This window comes from Podarcis bocagei (genome assembly GCF_964188305.1).
Source record: "Podarcis bocagei genome assembly, chromosome: 17".
Classification (NCBI taxonomy): domain Eukaryota; kingdom Metazoa; phylum Chordata; class Lepidosauria; order Squamata; family Lacertidae; genus Podarcis; species Podarcis bocagei.
In genome coordinates, this window is record NC_138143.1 from 5,349,929 (window position 1) to 5,367,826 (window position 17,898).

Sequence of the window (17,898 nt, forward strand, 5' to 3'; positions counted from 1 at the left end):
AAGCTTTCATCACATTGATACCTAAATCGGAAACTGAAAAGACGCAACTTAAGAACTACCGTCCCATCTCTCTTTTAAATGTGGATTACAAAATTTTTGCAGACATTTTAGCAAATAGATTTAAAAGAGTGCTAAATGAAGTGATTCATAAAGATCAGGCAGGTTTTCTCCCAGGTAGACATTTGTTTGATAATACAAGGAACATTATTGACATTCTGGAACTTTTGCAAACGAACATTAATACAAAAGCAGTGTTGATTTTTATAGATGCGGAGAAGGCCTTTGACAACATCTCATGGAAGTTTATGAAGAAAAATCTTGAAGGGATGGGAGTGGGACGGGGGTTTGAAAATGGTATAGATGCAATTTATTCAGAACAAAAAGCTAAATTGATAGTTAACAATGTGGTGACAGAAGAGTTTAAGATTGAGAAAGGAACACGACAAGGTTGCCCTATCTCCCCTTTGGTATTTATTTCGGTCCTGGAGGTGCTCTTGAATATGATCAGAGGGGACCGGTTGGTTGAAGGAATCCAGGTCGGAGCCAAACAGTATAAACTTAAAGCTTTTGCAGATGACTTGGTTTTGACACTACAGGAGCCAGAATCTAGTACGAAAAGGGTCTTAGAATTGATTCATGAGTTTGGTCGGGTGGTGGGATTTAAATTAAACAAGCAAAAAACTAAGGTTTTGGAAAAAAAATTGACAACTTTAGAATCAGAAAGGTTTCAGAAAGAGACAGATTTAAATGTGGTTAAAAAAGTGAAATACCTAGGGGTAAATATGACAGCCAAAAATTTGAACTTATTTAAGGACAATTATGAAAAGTGCTGGTCAGAAATTAAAAAGGATCTAGAAAGCTGGTCAAGATTGAAGCTTTCCTTGTTGGGCCGAATTGCTGCTATAAAGATGAATGTATTGCCAAAAATGCTGTTTTTGTTTCAGACCCTACAGATTGTGGACAAGGTGGAGTGTTTCAGGAGGTGGCAGAGAGACATTTCTAAATTTGTCTGGCAGGGCAAAAAGCCCAGAATAAAATTTAAAATATTAACCGACGCTAAGGAAAGAGGGGGGTTTGCCCTGCCAGAATTAAGGTTGTATTATGAATCAGCAGCTTTCTGCTGCCTGAAAGATTGGCTGCTTCTTGAGAACACTGATATCTTGGATTTGGAAGGGTTTAACAATGCTTTTGGATGGCATGCATATTTGTGGTACGACAAGGTAAAAGCCCATAAGGCTTTCAAGAACCATATTGTCAGGAAAGCAGTGTTTAATGTCTGGATAAAATACAAAGACTTATTAGAAAAATAAGACCCCAAGGTGGTTGTCACCAATGGAAGCTAAGGCTCAGAAAAGACTCAATATGGAGGCCAAATGGCCGAAATATTGGGAAATATTAGAAAAAGATGGAGATACTTGGAGATTGCAGAGTTTTGAGAAATTAAAGGACAAAGTGTGAGATTGGTTACACTATGCTCAGATCAGGGAGGCCTTTAATTTGGACAAAAAAACAGGTTTCCAGGTGGAAAAATCGAAACTAGAAACAGAACTGTTAGAACCTAAGACTAAGGTACTTTCAAAAATGTACAACTTGCTGTTAAAATGGAACATTCAAGATGAAACGGTTAAATCAGCTATGATAAAATGGGCACAGGACATTGGGTACAATATTATGTTTGCTGACTGGGAAAGGTTATGGACCACCGGTGTGAGGTTCACGGCATGTAATGCCTTGACAGAAAATATTATGAAAATGATATATAGGTGGTACATGACCCCAGTCAAGCTTGCAGAAATATATCATTTGCCAGACAATAAATGTTGGAAATGTAAGGGAACTGAAGGAACATTCTTTCACCTCTGGTGGACTTGCCCAAGGGTTAAGGCTTTCTGGGAAATGATCTATAATGAGTTAAAAAAGGTATTTAAGTATACCTTCCCTAAGAAACCAGAGGCCTTCCTTTTGGGCATTGTCGGCCAAAGGGTGTTAAAGAAGGACCGAACTTTCTTTATGTATGCAACAACAGCAGCAAGAATACTCATCGCAAAACATTGGAAGACCCAAGATTTGCCCACTCTGGAAGAATGGCAGACGCAACTGATAGACTACATGGAATTGGCAGAAATGACTGGCAGAATCCGAGACCTGGGAGAAGAGACAGTGGAAGAGGACTGGAAAAGTTTAAGGACTATTTACAAAAACATTGTAAACTGTATGAATGTTAAGAAGATGCAGGACAGAAAACAACATGGCATCAGCAATTTAGTTGAAAGAAGTATGAGAATAAGTGATACATAAGAACAAAGATGAAATTTTGATTAATATTATGTCAAATTTAAATATCTAAGTATTTGATAAAAATATCTAAAGTTGGAGACATAATATTTGAAAACTACAAAATAAGAGTCGAAAGAAGGTGATGAATTGCTGTTTATAACTTTATAACTGGGAACGCAGGAAAGGGAGATGTGAGGAAGTCCGAAAGGTTATGGAAATATGGTTTTTTGACACTTGATTATGTTGTATTTTATTTATTCTGTGTTAACCTTTTTGCTTTTTCTTTGTTTGTTCTATGTTGGTGATGGTATTTTATGTGTCTGGTGATTTATTGTTTAAAACCTTTAATAAATATCTTTTTTTAAAAAATAATAATAAACCAGCACCTTAAACTTGATCCTGTACTCCACCGGGAGCCAGTGCAGCTGGTAAAGCACTGGGTGAATGTGATCCCCGCAAGGACCCCGTAAGGAGTCTCGCCGCAGCATTCTGCACCCGCTGGAGTTTCTGGGTCAGTCTCAAGGGCAGCCCCACATAGAGTGAGTTGCAATAATCAAGTCTGGAGGTGACCATCGTATGGATCACAATGGCTAGGTCAGGGCCACAGTAAAATAAATTATGGCTGTGCCCATGCCCAGGGGGCCAATGAGTGGTGGTGTGGTCATCAGACCATGACCCTTCTGAGACCTTTGGTCAGTGCCTGACTTAGCCGGCAGACCTGAAAAACATATCCCAAACACTAATGTATCTTCTCTCCATGAATGGCAGGAAGCCATTTAGCTGGGGAAAACCTTTCCCGCCAAGCGCAAGCAGATACAAGATCTTTCTCAGGTCAAACCTGAGGACCAAATAAAGCCAAGATGCTTCCAGATGACCTGTTTATTCTGATTTGTTTTCAGGGAGAGAAGACAGTGTTGGCTGTTTATTGAGAATTCATTCAGACTTGTTTGTGGGGAGGTTAGATAATGTTGCATCAAGCAAATTTTATCCTACACTTTCAAGTGCATTTCCCTATCACTATCCTTATCACAAAAGTCCAGTCTTTTGGAGAAGAGGATTTGTTGTGCAATAACTCCCAAACAAGTATAACGATACAATCTGAATTTGCCTGCAAGTGATTGAAAATCACACAAAAATAGTGCCAGTCTGGGAGCACCTTAAGAGAATTGCAGGAAGCAAGGGGAAGAATGTGGACTGATAACATCATGCATGATGGCAAAATAAAACCAGTCACAGGTATTTAGGTGCCTCCTTCCTCCCGTTCACAAAGTTCTGGATCCTGGACTTTCTGATCTTGACAGTGTCCTCAGTATTTATTTCAATTATTACTTCCCAGTGCAGATTCTTCTCACATTCCAGCCAAAAAACATACCTCAGGACCCAATGTGAGATCATGAGAGTAGATCTGCCCTGCAATGGTGCAAAATCCTGGGTAGGGGATCTTTACTGATTTTTTTTACAGCCAGACACTAATACCTGATTCTCTGAACACATCTCACATCTTTGCTGAATTCCATCAGGAAAATTATGGATCAGATGCCTGATACGGAACGGAAGGGGGGGGGCTCCTTTCCCCCTTCCTTCTAGGAACATCCGAGGCCCCGCTTATTCCTATGGCCCCGCTTTAGCCAATCACAGCCATGCATTCGTCCTGCAGAAGCTAGCTCAGGGAGCCCCTGCACGCCTCATTTCACCCCTGGCAAGCTGCTGACGGCCCCCCACGGCGAGAACAATGGATCCGAAACCAGGGACCTCCTGTTACAATGTATCCATTCTGTTTCTGCTTTTGCCCTATAGTACAGAATGGGTTTGAAATCATTGAAATCTTTAGAAATTGATATAAAATCAACCGTAACTCCAATTTCTTCGCTCTCAGTGTCATTCAACTCAGTTCCCCGTGGACTCCATGATGCTATCCCTACTTCCATAATCCCCGAAGCGGCAGGTCACGTACGCAGGAACTTCTTAATTTGCCAAACCTTCCCTCTAGGCAATATTAGGTGGCAGACGATGCATATCTCTGACCCATTGTCTTGCCACCACCGGTACTCAATAAATGTGTATCTATGTATATTTCCCGCTCCGCATATCCCCCCTCCCTCATCCGAAAATGCTAATTAATGTAATCCCACCTTTTCATAATGTATTCATGACGTGTAAAGTATATTCATGATGTAACTTGTGAAACCCAACCTTCCCATAATGTATTCGTGACGTTTCATGCACTGTATTCTGGGATATGGAGGGAAATTTCAAAAGTTCATGTCACCCCTTTCTCTGGGTTCAATCTCGCCTTGAACCTGTTGCGCAATAAACTTGGATCTTCTGCAGTTTGCTCCTGCGTCCGGCTGAGCTCATTTTCTTCCGCAGGGACCCACGGACTTAGTCCGATGAGCTGGGTGGCAGAGTAACCCCGCACCCAGATTTTAGCCGTAACAGTTGGCTGCCCAACGTGGGGCTTGTGGTTCTCCCGAACTGCTGACTGGGGGCCCCGAAATCTTCAGCCGGCTCCGGGCCATTTTGCCTGGGAAGATCCTTTTGGACCCCCAGCCATCTTCCGGGCGGTAATCGAAAGCCCTAGGAGTTCAGCCGGGGAGCAAAAGAGGGATCCAGCCGGCTTATTATTCATCGATCCCGGGATCATCATAGAAGACGCGTGAGTATAAGGAAAAAGGAAAATCCAGTGCACTGGTGGGAAGGGGGTGGAATCTCCTGGCAACTGAATTCTCTGCCCTCCTCTCTATCGCTCCTTCTTGCCTTTCTCTTGGTCCGGTTAGTGAGAGAGACCGTGGACCGCTGCTCAACCCGAAAGGGGGGTTCTGAGCTCTATCTCTTTTCCTTAAAATCTCCAGCCAGCCGCACCAATTGGGAGTCCGAAAGTAAGACGGTGAGACCCGGCTTGGAAAGACAGCCGACTTTCCGCAACGGGCATCCCAGTTGAAAGCAAGGGGTTGGAGCTCTCTTTCCGAACTTCTCTAGCGCCCGGCAAGGGGGCGGGAAGTGGTCTTGCTTTCTATCCCAATCCCAGCCGCACTGGTCGGTGCCACGTAACCGTGCGTGAGCCCGCTTCCAAAAGCAAGGGGGATTTTCAGTTCGAAATTCTATCCAGGGACCACCCGATCTGGCACCGCATGGCGCGGGCGTCCAGTAGGGCCCCTTTTCCTGAGATGTGACGATAGGTAGGAGGTTGCCAGGAGGGATAGCCCATGAGGAATTGGGCAGGACCGGCAGAGTGGAAAGAGACCCCAGGTTATAGGAAATAAGGAAATAAGGAAATAAGGAAATAGGAAATAGGAAAGGGAACGCAAGGAACCGGATAGCTAGAGCTCTCTAAAACCCACTAAGGAAGTTGCCAGGCAACTAGAAGCCCCTTCTCTTTACTATACGTCCCTGTACTAAGCATACCAAACCCCTAGACATACCAATCCTAATCAACCCCTCTTTTTCCCCTTCTCTATCCCAGACCCCCCCCAAAAAAAGGAAAAAGCAAAAGAGCAACAACAGCAACGCATGCATCTATAAAGGGGTACCCAGTCAACCAAGCGTTGTGAGCCCTACCAGTCTGATTACCTGGTGGTGTGTTTGAAGAGGCAAGGAGGCTCATAAAACCATGTGGGACTTTCCTACTAATTTCACTTAATGAAGCCAAAGGTAGTGGCCCATCTCCTTGCAATAACCAACTAAAGGATGAGAATATATATGTTTACATGTTGTCCGTTACGTGTGTTGTCTGTTAATACATATATGAGAATATGTATGTTTACATGTTGTCCGTTATGTGTGTTGTCTGTTCCTTCTGTCTCTGGCAGACTGCCTTTCTTAAGTGTGCATAGTTTAAACTGCAAGCTTGCTTCAAAATTTAAATCTAAGGAAGCCATGCTGGATCTTAGCAGTCCTAAATAAGAGAAAATGAGAATGAAGTGTGCAAATGTTTACCCCACCTCTTGCTTTGCCCCAACTTTTGAGATTGTGAGTCTACAGTCTTATTTTGGAAGGTGCTGATAACCTAATGTTTCTGCTGCAAAAGCCCAGTTGAGCCAACTGCTCTCAAGCTAAAATGCAATGTATGTATTTCATTAAGCATATGCCTATGAAAGTATGGTGTTCCTTCTAAGAAAATATCTGAGTCCAGGTTTAACTTTGATTTGGTTGGACAGAAGAGTTATTGTAAGGCTCCTGATATCAGTCTCTATAAGACTTCCTGGCCTCTTTTCTTAGAAAATGCCCCCCCTTGTTTCATTCTGTCTCTTTCAGGGTTTTTTCCCCCTTCTCCTTCTTATTCTGTGCCAGGTAAATTTACTCCTGAGTAAGCTTCCTTTAAAGGAAACTGCAAGGGGGGGGGCATAGATTAGGCTTACTATTGCTCTGCAAGTTCAACAAAAATGTCAAATCTATGGCTGTTGTAATTATTTGTGAGTGGGTATATCAATTGAATTAACTTTGCTTTATAAAAGATCCTCTCCCTATCTTAGAAAAAATGTTAAGTTCAATCTTCCTTTAAAGATAATTTCTATAGGTATGTGTGTGTTTCTGGTAGTACAAATCTTGCTACGAACCCTGTATTTTAGGGTTGGACTAGATGACCCCAGGTCCCTTTCAACTTTCCCAATTTGTGGCTGATGAGTTGAAATTCAGCCCAGGTTGGCTCTTTGTTTTTTTTAAAAGGTGTGATGACAGGTGAAAGCCATGATGTTTGAAGCAGAACTGGTGATATCAGGCATTTAAGTGATTACAGTGTTTATCATTTTGTCTATTATTTACAAAAATTAGACTTAAAAGTCTACTCAAAGTTTAAGCACATACAAATGGATAATCAAGTAGAATTAGCCTTGACCAATCCATTTGTCTGCAAATGGTAAGGCCAAAATGACTGAGAACGTTTAAAAAATAATAATAATAATAATAAAAATCCTATGAATTCTAACTCTCTGGCCATTTTTACTCATAAATAAGAGAGCGGTTGATTGTTCCGCGAATGGCCAGAGGGATATTAGCCCTTTCCTGTACATAAAGGAAGCAGTCTCAGTTTGCTTGGGCTGAAATTGCTAGCTTTGGTGAATACTTAAATTGCTGAGTTTCTCTTTTTTGTTTAAAATCAAACCCTGTTTTCAAAATCTACTCCATACCCTTCCCTTCCCTTATTCAAATGTTAATTTAGCCAAAGGATGCAACATTTTCAATAGTACAAAAGGTTTGCTGAGACATGAACTCTGCACATGCACAGAGGCTAGATCAGCTAAAGAAGAGAGAGAGAGAGAGAGAGAGAGAGAGAGAGAGAGAGAGAGAGAGGACGGGGGGGGGGGACTGTAAGGAGGGAGAGGAGGTTTCTTCCAAATGTAAAAGAAAAGTCGGAACCATTGAAGGAAATCACCCTTAATCTGTCTTTGCTCCAGGGGCTACTTAAGACAAAAGGCTAAAAAAAAACAAAAAAACAAAAAAAAAACTAGCCCATCAAAAGTCAAGAGTTTTCCAGGTTCCAAATCTTAACATGCCAAATTCTTTTCACAGGTAAATATCAAAGCATTCCCTCCTCAATGGGAATTTTAGGAACAGCATTTCCTGACAGGCTTCTCACATGAAATAATTTTCCCTTTTAACAGGATATGTGAACCCCGATAACAAAGTGCTTGTCCCTTTTTTCCTCCCACAAGCAACTTTCTTTCTGTTTTGTGAAACACGTCTGAATCCCTGCTATATTAGTGACTTCCATCTCTTTGTGGCTTTGACACTTTTTTCAAGTTACAAATAATCTGTTTTCATTTATTTAATACGTTTCTCCATGATGTCTATGAAGTTAATCGAAGCACAACCAAACATTGTTTGTGGAATGGTACTTGTTTACCTTCGGCCTGAGCATCTCTTATTAATTCTGTCATTTTGGCTAGTGCAAGGTACTTACACAACTTTAAATTGCCATTCATTATTAATTGTGTGTCTTAGCATTTATTTATTTTTGGTTCCTCATAGCTCATTTTGTGTGTTTGTGTTTTACTTTGGGGACATGTTCATCACATGTTGAAAGTCAGTCTCATGAAGTTCTTTTATTGGATAGCACATGGTGAATTTTAAGTTTTCCCCATTGTTTTCCCTTTTTTTTCAGTCCAGTAGTAATATGTGTGGTTTTGATAATATCTTTGTACTATTTAATAATAGTTATTTTCTGAATCTGATGTCTTTGTGTCAAGTCCATTTTCATCTAACTGGTAATCTAATTTTTTTGCTTCCTTTTTATTTTTTAACCTTTGTATTTTTTACAGTTCTCTTTCTATACATGTGGAGTAATTTTTTATTTTATAATATGAAAAGAACAACAACAAAAACTAAGTGAAGAAAAGCAAACAAACTTAGCAGATAATAACAGTAGTTATAGGAAAATGTGATAATAATATTGGAATGAATGAAACGCTTAATTCGCTAAGATTTTATTATTTGCAACTTCCAACAGAAACCGAAGGACATCACATCCTTTTCGCCTTTTGCCCCCTCCCTTTTCTAACTGTCTTTAAGCCCCAAAACCCTGCCCCTTACAGGATATCACTTCTACAGATGCAATGATGAAAAGCAGCAACAACCCCTCATGGCTAAGGGGAGGAGTTGAATTGCAAGGACATTTTCTCACTTTTGAACCTTAAGACTGTGCTCCAGGATTCAAAAGATACATGCATAAAAGATCACAATTGTGTCAAGATATGTAACTGATATTTAATTATTTTGTTTTGTATTATGTGTTATTATGTAAGAATGTTGAAATGTGTCTGACAGTGTGATTTCCACAAAGGGGGGCAATTTTTGTGTGTAATTGTTTTTATGTTTAATGTCTTATTGCTTACACACCAATGGAGAATTCTCATGCATTTTATACTTTCTAATAGCTCACACTATTGTGTAGTCCAATGTTTAGCTCAATTTATAACCACATTTCATTGTTCCACCTGCCAACTTTCCCTATCCATTTTAAAATGTGTTAAACCTCGTTTTGCCAAGGACAAGCTTCTGGATCCATAAAACACCAGGTACATGAAGGTGCATATGCTTTGGTTTAGCAGGAATGATCCCTTATAGAGTTAAATTGACTTATTTGGACAACTGCCCTTGTTAAGAATGGTTTCCTTTTAACAGATTGGTTTGAAGAGTTGAGAACCATGGGGCAAGATAAATTCAAATTGGACTCAGTTTGAATTGGGCAAGTGTATCCAGGCTGCAATTAGCCTTTTGGTCCTTTAAGTGCAAGTGAGCAACCCCCATGCGTGCAAAACCACAGCCTATAATAGAATCCCATAGGAAGGCCAAGGCGAAGACCTCTCCCTCACGAGATGTCCAGCCTGTGCCAGCTATGGTGAATGCCAGGCAACATGGTTAAATGAAAGCCCCGAGGGGATTCAACAGACAGGATGTGTTGCTGTAGCACTATGTCAGTGTGAGACCACAGAAGAGCTAGCTTGACACCTGAGAAATACACAAAAATGGCGAAGGACAAAACACCAAATGCATTTTTCAGTCATTAGTGGACCTTCCTGCTAGGTGTAAAGCATAAAACACTATTGAGAATGCCACAAGTAATTTAGCAACAAAATACAAGAGGTGTTCTTTATATAATACCCTATATGCAGCTACCTGCACTGCTATACTCGCAAATGACCGTAAGAGGCATGGCTTGCAAGTCCCTTTCAGGTTTCCATAAAGCCACACATCCCATTCACCGAGATTTAGGGTGCGGAGAAAAGATTTGCAAGTTCTTACAGAACTTTAATGCAAATCTATCTCCGAATGGGGGACTGATACGGAACGGAAGGGGGGGGGCTCCTTTCCCCCTTCCTTCTAGGAACATCCGAGGCCCCGCTTATTCCTATGGCCCCGCTTTAGCCAATCACAGCCATGCATTCGTCCTGCAGAAGCTAGCTCAGGGAGCCCCTGCACGCCTCATTTCACCCCTGGCAAGCTGCTGACGGCCCCCCACGGCGAGAACAATGGATCCGAAACCAGGGACCTCCTGTTACAATGTATCCATTCTGTTTCTGCTTTTGCCCTATAGTACAGAATGGGTTTGAAATCATTGAAATCTTTAGAAATTGATATAAAATCAACCGTAACTCCAATTTCTTCGCTCTCAGTGTCATTCAACTCAGTTCCCCGTGGACTCCATGATGCTATCCCTACTTCCATAATCCCCGAAGCGGCAGGTCACGTACGCAGGAACTTCTTAATTTGCCAAACCTTCCCTCTAGGCAATATTAGGTGGCAGACGATGCATATCTCTGACCCATTGTCTTGCCACCACCGGTACTCAATAAATGTGTATCTATGTATATTTCCCGCTCCGCATATCCCCCCTCCCTCATCCGAAAATGCTAATTAATGTAATCCCACCTTTTCATAATGTATTCATGACGTGTAAAGTATATTCATGATGTAACTTGTGAAACCCAACCTTCCCATAATGTATTCGTGACGTTTCATGCACTGTATTCTGGGATATGGAGGGAAATTTCAAAAGTTCATGTCACCCCTTTCTCTGGGTTCAATCTCGCCTTGAACCTGTTGCGCAATAAACTTGGATCTTCTGCAGTTTGCTCCTGCGTCCGGCTGAGCTCATTTTCTTCCGCAGGGACCCACGGACTTAGTCCGATGAGCTGGGTGGCAGAGTAACCCCGCACCCAGATTTTAGCCGTAACATGCCTCATGGCACAAATCGGCATTGTTCTCTAGTGACTTGCAACACAAACTGATACATGTCTTCTACTCAGAAGTAAGCTCCACTGTATTCAATGGGATTTTCTCCCAGGGAATGGGTATATAGGAGTGCAGGAATATAATCTATATCTGTAGTTTCTTTCCAGAAAGATGCACATATTGTTTGAAGTTGATAACATTTGTTTTCTGCTGCTTTGTTTGGAAAAAAGGGGGACCATGGGGCAGCAGAAGATAGCATGCCGTGGATTAAAAAAGAAAAAGAAACTTTTAAAAACCTGTTCCAGTAGAACAGTTGTTATAGAAAAAAATAGGGGTGTTGGCTTTTGCTGCCCAGTTCCCCAAGGGACTGAGTCCTCTAAATCCATGATTGGTCAGAGCTGAATGGATGGAGGCAAGATCCATAGAAAGAAAGGCAGATCTTTGTTGCAAGAGTTCCCTCCCCTCCCTGCAAGGAGGTAGGAGAGACCCAGAACAATGATGCACAAGCCCCTGTAAAGACAGCCCAAGACCACCCTCCAAAATATCATGCATGAATCACAGAAGGAGGCGTTCTCCAGCAAAAAGTTGAGTGTGTTGCTTCTCTCCTGCTAGGATACCTGATGATGCCTTACTTGGTTGCATTTTCTGGGTAGCCTGGCCATTCCTTTTAGAGGGTAAATACTTTAGTTCCTGAATCTCCTACGCATATTGATAGTTTGCGCAGCCTAACTGATACTTGCCAGACCATATTTGCAAGGAGGTGCAAGCCCAAAGATAATTGGAAAGCTTTTCCCATTTCCTTCCTCCTTGCAGAGAAATACTCGAGGTCAATTTGGGAGTCAAAATGTGCTTCAGGATTGCTCTCCTGTACTATTTCAGTCACCTAGTTGATATACTTATGTTTTTGTGTTTGCCGTGTACATTTATGAACATTTACTCTACATTTGAGACCTTAGAATTCTTACAACTCAATGCATGGCCTTCGCGCCTTCTCTTGTCAACACTGAGGTAACTCCCGTTAAAATGCGCGGCAACGCAACGACCCCCCCATCCCTTCCCATTACAGGGAGGCAAAGCAAAATGGCCGACGTGGAATCTCACCCGCCGCTACTCTCCCGCCACATTCCCCGCCCGCCCGCCCGCTTTCTTCCCACAAGAAGAAACTACAATTCCCAAGAAACCCCGCGCGCAAATAGTCCGATGCCAAGGCTTGCGGGGGGGGGGGGCTGCTGCTGGCAGACGCAGTCAAGTCAATGGGGATTATCCTCTCTCTCTCTCTCTCTCTCCCCTGGCGCGCGCTGCCTCTCCGCCCTCCTTCCCCGCCTCGCCTCATCTTAGCGGGCGATGGTGAGGAAACGGAGGTTTCAGCAGCGGGGTCTTTTCTGGGGGTAGTTTCAGTGGCTGTGGAGAAGTAGTTGCCCAAGAGTGAGGGGGGGCGCTTTACCCGCCCCCCCCCAAAGAAGAAAGGTCAGTGAACTAAAATGGAGGCTCCGTCGGAGAGGGTCTTGGGGAGCGGCGTGGTCCCGACTCCCGAGGCGGTCCGCTCCTCAGTGCAAAAGTCCCGCGAATCACCTTTTCGAAAGCTCACATACGCGCCCTGCTCTCTTGCGAGGGGCTCAAGGCAGCCTCCGGGCCGCCAGCCGCTTTCCTCACCACAATAACCCGGTGAGGTAGGACAGGCTGAGAGAGGGGGGCTGGCCTGAGGCCGCCCAGAAGGGATTGAAAGCGGTGTCTTGGCGGGCATCGCCTTCCTTGGCACTGTAACCACCGTAGCCCAGGCGGGGTCTCAAGCGGGATGGGGATATGGTTGTGGGCATCGATCAAGCCGGAGTTTCTGAGCCCTGCAGCGTTTAGTTTCTGCCTCTGGTCCTCCTTCCTTTCGGTTGTCACTTTCCGCTGTAGATTTCCCTCACACATGTCCTTAATTCGGGAGGCAAGATGCTTACAGTATTTGGCTATGGCAGCTGATCTGAATGAAGCAGAAATTGGATAAGAATAAAGATGTGATAATATGGAGTAAGAAGGGGGACATTAGCTATGAGTACTTGTGCATGAAAGAACAGAAAGGTCCACTCTTTTTAATTCTGAGAATAACTAAAGGATGCCATTCCTTCACCCTGGCAGCAACACATTACAGGAATGCATTCCCTAGTTCATATTTTGAGGACATAAGGTTCCCAACTACTCTCTTATTGGTCATCTGCAGTGTGCTAGTTGCTGCTGCCGGATACAGTTCATATCTCTGTCCAAGGTTTTCCAGCACACTTTCTGCTTGCAGGAAAGCAGGTAGCTTTGGGGATATTGGTCTCCTGTTTCTTACGGGCTTTCAGTTAAAAACAACACATTTTTTAGTTGATGGACAAACAAAGCAGTGCTATAAAAATGGCCCCTGTAATTGGAGGCATATTCTTTGTGGGACTGAGATTGCTAGGGATTGAACCAAGGGATTGAACCACTGCATACATAGTGGACGCTCCATCACTGAGCTATGGCCCTCCACAAGTGGTTTTCTTACACAGCATTGCTGACCTCTGGATTTATGGGATATATCTTCCAGCACACCAGGGGTTGTACATCGACCAGACTCTGAAGACTGATAAGGATTATGATTGGATCAACTGGCAATAGTTATAAATTCTGTATAGGATAGTAGTCCTGTGCCTTCACGAAGTCAGCGGTAGAACATATGCTTTGCATACAGAAGGTTTCAAGTTCAATCCCTGGCATCTCAAGATAGGGGTGAGAGAGACTCCTGCCTGAAACCTTTGGGAGCTGCTGCTAGTCAGTGCAGGCAACACTGAGATAGGTGAACCAATGGTCTGACTCAGTATATGGAGGCGTCTTATGTCCTAATAGAAAAGGGAATTTCAGCATATGCAGGTTTTTCTGCTATGCTGTGATGGGAGGAAGTGCACTGTTTGGAATACTTCTTTTTACAAGGTTTAGGAGCCCTGTTTTTTTATTGAAGCAGGTAGTACTAAGGGTGTTCTTTTTGTGAATGCATTTCAGTAAGAGCCAAAAGCAATTGTCTCAGCAGAATAGTTGAAACGGAGTGGATCTGTTCAAAAACCATGAAAGCCAGCTTTTGTGATTAGGCTCTAGTATCCCTGCTGTTCCATTAGTTTGGTGGTTTTCAATGTTCCTGTGTTTGAGAAGCCCCTTTCCCATTTATTTTTTTTGCTGGTGAGCCCTTGTGTGTTACAGTAGATTTTGGAAAGTGGGGCACAGATTTCTCCTTAGGCTTGCTTTACTCATGGAACAGAAAGGGGTGCTAGAAATTGTATTTTATCACTTCGGACTGCAGGTGGGGTTGCCATTTTTTATGCTCCTCCATGTAAAAATGTTCCCTGCAAGAAGAACACCAGCATGTTGAGAAGAAAGGGACTACTATCTACCATAACATTTTTGTCTGCTGCTTTAGCTTTTAACTGTGGAGCATTCAAAACTTTGTTGCCCAACCTCCAGTCTGGAGTGGTACAATCCATTCTGCTACATCTGAACTCATACCCCCTCAGTCACAGACTATTGAGTGGTACAGTATTCAGCTAAGTTTTACTTAGAATAGAACCACTGAAATGAATGAACATGATTGAGACCTGTCCATTAATTTCAATAGGTCTACTATGAGTGCAATGTAATTGACTATTACTACTGTACTTTGTAAATGGGACGCAGGTGGCACTGTGGGTTAAATCACAGAGCCTAGGGCTTGCTGATCAGAAGGTTGGTGGTTCAAATCCCCGTGACGGGGTGAGCTCCCGTTGCTCGGTCCCTGCTCCTGCCAACCTAGCAGTTCAAAAGCACGTCAAAGTGCAAGTAGATAAATAGGTATCGCTCCGGTGGGAAGGTAAACGGCGTTTCCATGCGCTGCTCTGGCTTAGTCATGTATGCCAACTCCCTTGGCCAATAAAGCGAGATGAGCGCCGCAACCCCAGAGTCGTCCACAACTGGACCTAATGATCAGGGGTCCCTTTATCTTTACCTTTACTGTACTTTGTGTTCTGATGATACTGCAGCAGGCACCACCTCTTTTAAAATGGTGTTTGCCATGTTTGTTTTTATAATTTGTGTTTGTTTTTTAAATTTACTTGTATTTAAACCATTTAAAATCCTGATTAATCAGTATGGCATTTTTAATTAACAAAAGTTTTAAAACTGATTGAAGCTCTAGAATAAATGTGGAAGTATGTGTGATCTTTTCAGTTTTGTTTCTGGTGTTGTAAGATGAGAGAGTATTTTCAATGAAGTATATGTTAGAAAGACAATGGTTGTGGAAATTGGTGTAATTTTCATGTTTTTATTTTTGCATTGAACTGTGAGTTTGGTAATGTATGAGCATCAAATGTGATTTACCTCTGATTAAAATGTGCAAATTTGTGGTTGCTATGTATGTTATAGTTGCATTTGTAAATTTGTGGTTGCTGTTCTGTTCCTGCACAAGAGCTGCTGAGAAAGTGAGGCTGTCTGTGTGTGTGTGTGTGTGTGTGTGTGTGTGTGTGCGCGCACGCACGTTTTGCTGAGCTTGGCATAGTCATGCTAGCACATCTTTAAACCAACTAAATTAAATGACATGTGTCTGCAGAAGTGAGCTAATACTATCACCATGTCTTATTTCTGCCTACTTAATGCTCTCACAGAGAGTGGAAATCTCCACTGCTGAAGATGGGAAAGAACATATTCGTTTGACATCCGGGTGTTCTGCCTTTATACACCATCCATCTCTGTGTATCTTTCTCCCCCTCTCTTTTATAGGGCAGATGGTTTACCCCATGTAGTTTGCTTCATTGAGACTTTGTTGGCATGTCAAGCTGTACGAGGGCTGCCTCTGCTTCCATCTCCTCCTCCTCCTCCTCCTCCTGCTCTCTGTGTATATATGGAGGGGTTTCCTCCGAATAGTACAGCCCAGACAGAAGGTAGAAGGGAGAGGATTGCTCTTCACCTGCTTATCAGACGAGGTTCACCATTACCCGGAAGTTCTTCCTTGTAAGGAGGTGGGGGTCTTTTTCCCCCTTGATGCAGTAAGCATCCCCCACCTCCTTTTTATTGCTTCCATGGGGTTTGTTTGAGAGGAGTCCACAGAGATGGAGAGATGTCTCCCCGCGGGCGCTAGCCCAAACCTTACACATTTGGGTAAGAAGGGGGTGGTCTAGGGATGGTTTTTGTTCCCTAAAGGATGGGTGGGTAGGAAGAAGAGAGATCGCAAAAAGAGGAGGGGGTCTGGGCGGCTTTTGTGCATGTGACTACAGTATGTCTGGATGAATCGCCGTGCTGAGCACTGTTGGGAGTGTTGGTGGTTGGAGTAGAAAATGGATCCGGCCGGGGATTTATGTTATTATCTAAAGTACCAATACTTAGAAATTAAATTATTTGAAATCAACACGACTTAGTTCCTAGACAATATGTGCAGCCTTGAGGTATCAATTAGTCCCCCCCCCTCCAGGCTGGGGGTGATTTAATCTGTGAGTGTTGTTTGGTGTTCGAAAGACAGGTGTGTGGGGGGTCACGATGGATGGAATTTCTTTGTTGGATGAGTCATGTGCTCAAAAATGATGAGGCAGGGAGGAACGATAGAGCTGGAATTTTATACTGATATTTTATTTAGCATGTGGAGGAAAGAGGCAGAGTACGTGTGTATAGAATTCCAATGGACCAGATAGGGGAAGAGAAGAAAGCCTCTTCTTAAATTATTTGTGGCTTTTACTCTCATTGTTCCACAATGTCCTATTAACCACATGCCTAAAAAACCCCTCTATTTTCCCTTTTGTATGTGGTTTCTATTATTGTTTGTTTGCATCTACCCTCCTGTGTTGTGGTATCAACCTCATTCTGCGGGATTTTTTTAAAAAGACCTTTTGTGTGTGGCTGTGTAGTTCCTCCACCCCTAGGAATTTTGCAGACTGGATTCATCAGTGGGTTTTTTTCCTCATAGAGGGGAGAGTGTATATGTAGATTGTGTTTGTTTTAAAATAACTGTGGCTACAATACTAAACACACTTCCTGGGGGAATATCCTCCACGGGACATCCTGGGACTTTCTTCTGAGTAAACATGTATAGGATTGTGCTGTTTGAGTAATTTAGCTTTGTTGGTGAAATATTTCATTTGGGATGGGTGGGGGGGGGTTGATCAGCACTTCCATCTGGGGCATCTCTCCTTGTCTGATCACCCAAGTTAAATATATAGTTCCTTTGCTTTCCTTAGATGGATTTTTATTAATTGTTCTTTAGAACCATTGCAGCTGTTTGTCTGTTTTGTACCTTATATCATGTTATTTTTTGATACTTTAATATCCAGCTGCCTTTAGGTTGCATTTGAAATGAAAGTCATGTAATAGTAGGGACAAAGAGGTTGGTGAGTGCTTTCTGCATACTTTTGTTGTGCATTAAAAAGTATAAATCAGACAAACCCAGGTTTCCTAGTTGTATTATGAAATTTTGCTCATGGTTTGAGACTGTAAAAAATGGCATTTAAATATATCCTGCAGCTATCTAGGTTCCTGGTTTAGTTCCTGTTGCCGGCAGAAAGGTAAGAACTTGGGAGCTGAGCAGCAGATTTTATTATCTGGGTCATGAAAGTGGAAATAAAGTCCCCCGTGACTTGGAATTTTGGCTGCTAGATATCCATTTGTCTCAGAAAGGTGCAATGCATAGATCAAGATTCCATTAATCTCTTGTTGCTTTGGCAGTATGGAAGAATCTCTGGCAATAGGGTGGTGGTGGTGGGGTCCCTCAGAGGGTGTTGCTGTTGCAGAATTCTGTGATTTATTCACACCACTCATCAGAAGGAGCCCTCTGTCCCCTGTCCATGGGTTTATTGCTAGTGTCTGCAATTATGATTAAAAAAAAATACAAGGCTCCTTAGAACAGAACCTGAAAGCAGAAACAATTCAGATTATTTTAAGTTACTGTTGAAATGTACATTTTAAATAAAAGTCATGTAGAGTTCCAACAGT

General features: G+C 42.6%; 1 protein-coding gene across 25 annotated transcripts in view; it reads left to right on the plus strand.

Moving 5' to 3' along the window:
* Window positions 1-12,206: 12,206 nt before the first annotated feature.
* The window catches only part of WNK3 (WNK lysine deficient protein kinase 3), a 92,882-nt gene continuing 87,190 nt past the window's right edge, over window positions 12,207-17,898 (plus strand). For 22 of the 25 annotated variants that reach the window (XM_081175654.1, XM_081175636.1, XM_081175646.1 and 19 more), the window contains exon 1: window positions 15,869-16,077. The gene's annotated coding sequence lies outside the window, so the exon portion shown is untranslated. Of the gene's footprint in view, window positions 12,415-15,868; window positions 16,078-16,250; window positions 16,362-17,898 lie in introns of those variants that run through there. The other 3 variants (XM_081175656.1, XM_081175647.1, XM_081175655.1) reach the window with 3 other exon arrangements.